We start from the raw sequence: 7,775 nt of genomic DNA on the forward strand, positions 1-7,775 counted from the left end.
AGGGTCGGGGGAAATTCCGACACAGTTTTTGGGCCCCGATAGCAAGCCTCTATACTGGTCTGAAAGTGCTGTAAAGTGTGGTGGGGTATTCGAACTTTTTTCCCCGTTAATTCCGGGGGGAGGCAAGGCTGTGTCCTTTCACCCACACTTTTTAAAACTTGTATGGACTGGGTAAAGAGCGAGCTACTAGCCAAATCATGCGGAGCAACACTAGGCAATATTAAGGTCTCGGACCTTACTTTTCCGACGATGTTTTCCATCCTATCGAGTCCTTGGAGTCACTTGTGCGGCTCTTGATGCTTTAGCAAAGAGGCGAAGCCCCTAGGCTAGAGGTCTCCTGGGCCAAGACCCAAAATTCAGGACTTTGGGGGGCCCGTTAGGGGGAAACCCGTTCGTCGATCCGGCTTGCGGGGGGACGTTGAAGTCCAGAAAGTTTTTTTAATACCCTTTGGGACGTAGTCCTTCTCTGGTTTTTCAGACCAGGAAGTCAGTAACGGGGTTGGTCGGGAACGGAGCCATGAACTCGATCAAAAAGAGCGTTTTTGGGGATGTCGGGCCTATGCAGAAGGACCAAACTGCGTGTCTTCAAGGCCTTATATTTTCCCGTTTTTCTTAAAACGAAAACCCGGACGCTATCCAGTCCCTTGGGGTCTCGCCTTATGCCTTTTGTAACATCCCTTCGCCGGATCCCTGGGGGAAGTTGGCAGGCCACGTGTCAAACCCGGGGTTTCCGTGGACTGGGTGGACCTGTTTTCTTGCATAATCCGGGATCGCCAACTCAGGGATATGCCCCCCTACTCGCCTCCCTTGAGACCCTGCCCACCCGGTTTTCTCTCTGCGAGACAACCCTGGTGGAGGGGACCTTGGGGCGTCCTAGGGGAAACATGGGTTGGGCACTCGACGAGACCTGTTGAGGAAATAGAGATGGGGCCCTGTGCCTGCCCGGAGCTCGCCTCGAGGGTCCTCGTGGCTGGAAAACGAAGGGGGGACGGCCATGCCCCCCGTCGGCTTTGGCCCCCTTATGATGATGATGAAAAATATATTATATTGTGTGTGTGTGTTTTGTGTGTGTGTGTGTGTTGTGTGTGTGTGTGTGTGTGTGGTGTGGGGTAAAATATATATATATATATATATATATATATATTTAATTAAATATAAATACAAAAATATATATATATAGCGTTGTGTGTGTTTATTTATTTATAATATTTATATACATTACCTATTGTATGTTATTATGACATATATAATAATATATATATATATATATATATATAAAAAGAAAAAATATATATATTATAATGTGTATATATAATATTACATATAATATTTAAAATTATAATATATATAAAATTTATACATTTTATGTTATTGTTATATATATTTATATTTTTTTTTTTTTTTTTTTTTTTTTTTTTTTTTTTTTTTTTTTTTTTTTTTTTTTTTTTTACCGTAGGTTTACGGTCATACGTGATGGGTCCCCAGTTCCTTTCCATGGAAATATTATATATAATATATTATATATTATATATTATATTATATATTATAATATATATTATATTAATAAATGTGTATGTGTGTGTGTGTGTGTGTGTGGGGTTTATATATAATGTATAATGTGTATATATATATATATATTATATATATAATATATTATTATATATAATATATATATTATATAATGTATATAATAATATTATATATATATATATATTGTGTGTGTTTGTGTGTGTGTGTGTGTGTGTTTTGGTGTGTGTGTGTGTCTGTGTGTGTGCGTGTTTTGTTTGTTGGTGTGTGTGTGTGTGTGTGTGTGTGTGTGTGTGTGTGGGGTGGTGTGTGTATATATAAAATTGTGTGTGATTTTTCTATATATATCATACACAACCAACACACACACACACACACACCGCACAACACCACACACACAACACACAACACACCACACCACACACACACACACCACACACAACCACAATATATATATATTATAAAATATAAAAATTAAAATATATATATATATATATTGGTGGTGTGTGTGGTGTGTGTGTGTGTGTGTGTGTGTGTGTGTATATATATGCTACATGTGTATACATATGTAATACCACACACACACAGATACACACACCCCACACACACCACACAACACACACACACACCCCCAAACACCACACACATATATTATATATAAGATGTGGATAATTCTATTTCTTTTACAGGATGTGGAAAATTCTATTTCTTTACCAGTACCAGGGGCTGTTTTCCACGTGGACCCAAAATGCCCCAAAATAAAAACCACCCGCTCAGCGAGGGCGGAGGTCACTTTTTATATCTGACCTCTTTTGCCCAAGATTTTCGTGTAAAGCACCGACGCGGTGGGGGTCCCTCTCGCCCCCCTCCGGGGAGTTCGGCTAAGCTACCACCGCGCAAGGTCAGCCCTCGCCCCCTCCAGGTGGGCTGACCGTGACCTCCGCGGGGCCCCGTTAAAAAGTAAAACTACCCTCTGTTTCACCATTGTCAAAGGATGATACCCTTCTACAATATATTATATATATATTTTAATATATATATATTTATTAATATATATATATATAATAAAATATATATATATATATAAAATATATAATATATATACTATATTAGATTAGATACATTATATATATATATATGTGTGTGTGTGTGTGGTGTGTGTGTGTGTGTGTTTTTGTGTGTGTGTGTGTTTTTATGTTTTATTTTTATTTTTACACATATACAAATAACTAAATATATAAATAGAAAAATTCTACACCACACACACCACACCACACACACACCACACCAACACACACAACAAAAAAAAACACACACACACACACACAAACCACACACACACACATACGCACACACTATATAACGTATACAAACTTATACATATATATATATATATATATTTTATATATTTTATTAATATTTTATATATAATATATATATAATTTATAATATAATATATTATATAATAGTGTAAAATTTTTTATACGTATATATATGGTGCGTATGTGTGTGTTGTTGTGTGTGTGTGTGTGTGTGTGGGTGTGTGTGGTGTGTGTGTGGGGTGTGTGTGTGGGGTTTTGTGTGTGTGTGTGACTTTATCTTTTTAATATTTTTGTATATTTATACTATTTTTTTGGGGTTGTGTGTTGTTATAAAAATTATATATATATTATATTATTATATAATAATTATATATATATATAAAAATTATATATATATGGTGTTGTGTGTGTGTGTGTGGCATATATACATATATATATATACATATAATATATATATTATTATATATATAATTATATATATATATATATATATATATTGGGCCGCGGGGGGCCGACGGTTAGAGCATGGGACTAAAGACTGTCACGACGGCAATCTGATTCGGATTCGAGTCCCGACCGAGCGTTATCCTTGGGCAAGGAACTTTTCCAGTCCCCTTAAAGAAGTGGCACCAACAAGCCCCCCTTGGGGGGATTTTTGGAGGACCATCTTTTATTCTCGTTACATTCCTTATCCAGTGAAATTTACAGCTAGCTCTAATTTTCCTCAAGGTAATGTATTTTCTATTGTTTTTTGAATTAAAAAAAATTGGATAGCTAGGGGAACAACCCAAAAATTAAAAATCCTGAGCATATCCTTGGAGCTGATAGTACATTATCCCTATTTTTTTTCCCCCTAATTTGAACCAATGTTTGGGGAGAAAAAATTTTCTGGGTTTGAATTTCTATTACTTAATTCCACGCTTTTGGGGTAACAGAAATCTCTGAGTGTAAAAAACTCTGGTGATTTCTGGCATGGCCAGACACTGGGTCGGGAGTCCACTACATGAAGCAGAACATCCCGTTCCATGCGCTCTGGCACATTGCTGTGTTTTACAGGTGTACCCCACTGACCAAGTGGTATGTTATGATGCTTGTATGCGGGACCCATCCAGAAAGGGTTTAAGAGTAAAATAATTTTTCTTGTTAACCAATTTTGGCAGTTCTACACCAATTTATATTAGTAATGGATAAATCAGTCCTGTTCTGAAATCATTTTCACTGTATTCTATAAAAAAAAATTTGTGTTCCAGATTCTTATACCCAAATTAAAGAGAAAGTCTGAGGTAACAACAGTTTTTAGGAGAAAAGGTGATCACATTCCTGCTCAGAAATGCCAATTCCACCAAAGTTTTGAAGGCGGCACTCCCATGACTTAAGCAGAGTACTTGAACAGTTGGTTCAGAATCATGAGGACGAGGAAGAGTAAGTAGTCCTTCAGTTATGTTTGTTTTATTCCATTTTTTCTTTGGAAACTGATAAAGTCAATTGTAGCAGTTGTTTAGAAAATTTATATCTCCTTTATGAATTGTGGTGTATATCAGAGAATATTGTTAGATATACTTATTCTTCAAGACTGCTACACCTTCTAACAAAGGAAAGAAAAGCAAGAAAATTAAACTGAAAGAAAAAGCAAACAAACACTGAACTTCAAAGTACTTGAATTTGTTAAACTTTCTGTGTTCATTGTGACAAGTGTAGAAAAGGATTTGAGAAGGTACTGACTACCATGATAATGGTAACAAACAGCCTGCATCCGGACTCTTTGACACACATTTCAGACATTGATTTGTCATTCTTGTATTCAGCTCTGTGGTGTATAACAGGAAATACATCCTTGACTGTTGCTGTTTGGATGTAAGTTTATTATTTCATATTTAAGCTTGATTGAAATACCCTTAGCATTTCTTTTGTATTTACCATCCAGGGAAGTCCAGTTGGCTGTTGTTGAGGCATTGATACTGCCTCCAGGCACTATACAGTTTGATTCACTGACTAAACCAACATGGTGCAGAGGACTATTAAACATTTGACAGCCTCAGATGTCAAGAAACTTAGTAACTATATCACAAAGCGTATAGTGGTAAGTATTCACAGTTTATTTTAATGTACAATTTTTTTTTTTTTTTTGAGAAAGCTGAATATAGAGAATTATTGTAAAATTATTTCTTAATCCAGTGCTGATGAGAGCTTCACATCAAACTAGACCACATGCTGGATGTCATGCATATTAAGTTGCTCAATGAGAAAATCAGAGGCATAGGAAACTTATAATTTTTCCACACACTATCAGTTTGGCTGCCTCATATATGCTTGTCCAGTGCCTGAAGCTGAAAAGTGATTTTCAGCCTCAACAAGTGAAATAGCTGTTTAGTACACACAACATAGTGTGGGGCTCGATTAATGTGGCATGGGTTTATGTGCCACCTGGAAAGGAATCCAGTCATGCCATGCATTTATATGTAGACCATTCATCAATGAGGTGTTAAAATTACCCTTTTGTTTAAAACATTCAGTACACAAAGCCCAGCATGTGGCTTGATATGGTGCAGTGAAGTCCCATCCAGAGTGGGTTAGATATACATATGTTTTTGTTTTGTTTTTCCTATATCAGTAGTATCAGAAATACATTTTTTATTATTCTTACATAAGCAATATCAATGATATACATCAAAGATATGGAATTATTATCACAGGAAGGCTCATCAGCTTGCTGAATAATTTTATAAACTAAAAAAGAAAATTGTCAAAAACATTTATTGTAGGAAATAGGTCACAGGGACTCAGAATCATACATTTGACAGTCTCATATAACAAACAATAGGTAACTGTGAAGTACCCTACTCATCACGGGTATGACAAATACGTAGATTTTAGAACAATACTAAGATAACTGGATAACTAACCTGAATTTGTATTGTAACAAACAGGGGAAGGATGACCAAGAAGGGATGTTTTGCTGAAGTCCTGGCTCTCTTATTAATGAATCCAAAGATAAAGGAAGACGTCCCCTGGAAGACAGAACAACTGAAAACGCTGATTAAAGCACTCTGGTGTCACAGAAAAAGAAGACCAGTTATCTCAGAAATACCCTGATGCAGTGAGTAGACAGCTTTAGTTTTTATTGTCCTTCTTTTAGAAAATGTAAGTTTTTTGTCTTTACTTTCTCTTAGATTTTTTGCTTTTTCATTGGGAGGATTTTTTTTCTTCTTCTTCTTCTTCTTATTATTATTATTATTATTATTATTATTATTATTATTATTATTGTTATTATTATTATTATTGTTGTTGTTGTTGTTGTTGTTGTTGTTTGTTGTTTGTTGTTTGTTATTGCTGTTGTTGTTGTTGTTTCATTATTTCTTTTACTGTGGATATTTTGGATATTCTTAAGGTATTTGTTACTGCCTTTAAACATCTAATACTTCAATTTCAAGAAATAAAAAGCTGATAATTTACTAATCATTATGAAACTTCTAGTCTGTGTAAGAAAGCAAGTAGGTAAATTAGATTACAAATCATCAGAGGGATTTTCATAATTTGTTTTCTTTTACAGGGGACTCTATCAAGAATTACAGAGGGCTCCATCTGCTTTGGCATTTTGAAACCAATGGTTGATTTCACTCACAAGGAAATAGAGGCTTGCACTGAAGACAATGGATTGATCAGTCCACAGAGCAAAGAACTATGGGATAATGTCAAGAAGAAAATTGCCATATTAAATTCTAAACAAGCAAATGGCCAAAAAATAGTAATCAGGTTCTGAAGGTAATTGCTTTTTTTTATATATTTTTAATTTTTTTATTTACTTTTTTTTTTTTTTTAGAAGAGAAGTGCTTAATATAGTTCTTTGTATTTGATAATTATTATTATATACTCTTTTATTTGTTAGATTATTTTTTTCCTTGTATGGATCTTTCTTGATAATCAGATCCATAGATATTTAATCATAGGAACTAATCCCAAGATGCTGTAATTCAGCAAATTGATTTATAAAACTGGAGAAATGATACTTTAAACTTTTAAAATTTGGTGGGTAACTACTTGGATTTAATGTTAACCCATGAAGTGAGCAGTCATCATTTTTTATTGTGCCATGTACAGGTATTACAATTAGTTTCCCATGCATTTTTTTTAGTCCAGTCTTGCTGATATACATCTAGGGCCCACTTGGGCAAAAAATTAAACTTAGCTCAGCATCAGATGAGATTTAGCACTCTATGGGTTAGTAGTGTGCCCTTACCCAGTAATTCAGTTCATCCGGTAACCCAGCTGGGAATATAAACATCAGTTTATCTTTGTTACAAAAAAAAATAAAAATTGCATACCTACAGGTGCTGTATTATGCCATGACTTTCTACATCATGCAAGATTTCATTGGAGCAAGTAAGCTTCTGGAAAAGCTTGATGAATGCCTCGATGTAGCACAGAAGCAGGATCTAAACAAGTCACAAAGGAGAATTGCCCTGGGTGGTCACAGCACAGAGTTGATCCTAAATTATGCTCCGAGTGACAGCACTTTCATCAGGGCAGTTGCTCATCTGCTTTCAGTAATGTATCTTTCAAAAGAATGTAGTTTGTAAAATTTTTTATTTTTTTTTTTTTTCCTTTTTTTTTCTTTCCTTTTTTTTTCATTATTTGTATGTTTGTGTTTCTTTTTGTTTCTTTTTTCCTTATTTTCCTCTTTTTTTTATTATATTTTCTTTGCTCCTTTTTGTTTTTCTCTTCTTTATCTTTTTATCTCTTTATCTTTTTATCTCTCTCTCTTTTTCTCTTTCTCTTTCTCTTTCTCTCTTTTTTTCTCTCTTTTTCTTTCTCTCTTTCTCTCTATCTCTCTTTCTTTTAAACCTACATTGATGGTGCCTGAATTTCTGTTTGTTACTCATTCCTGTGACTTCTGGCAACTGTAGCTTTCCTCTGGAGTTCACTGTG

General features: G+C 35.0%; 1 long non-coding RNA gene across 1 annotated transcript; it reads left to right on the plus strand.

The window, feature by feature from the left end:
* Window positions 1–4,193: 4,193 nt before the first annotated feature.
* On the plus strand, window positions 4,194–7,301 carry LOC119571202. Its single transcript, XR_005228546.1, has 5 exons — window positions 4,194–4,271; window positions 4,774–4,929; window positions 5,777–5,946; window positions 6,400–6,611; window positions 7,178–7,301. It is a non-coding gene; the product is annotated as an uncharacterized LOC119571202 (long non-coding RNA).
* Window positions 7,302–7,775: the final 474 nt, after the last annotated feature.

This window comes from Penaeus monodon, unplaced genomic scaffold, assembly GCF_015228065.2.
Source record: "Penaeus monodon isolate SGIC_2016 unplaced genomic scaffold, NSTDA_Pmon_1 PmonScaffold_5458, whole genome shotgun sequence".
NCBI lineage: Eukaryota > Metazoa > Arthropoda > Malacostraca > Decapoda > Penaeidae > Penaeus > Penaeus monodon.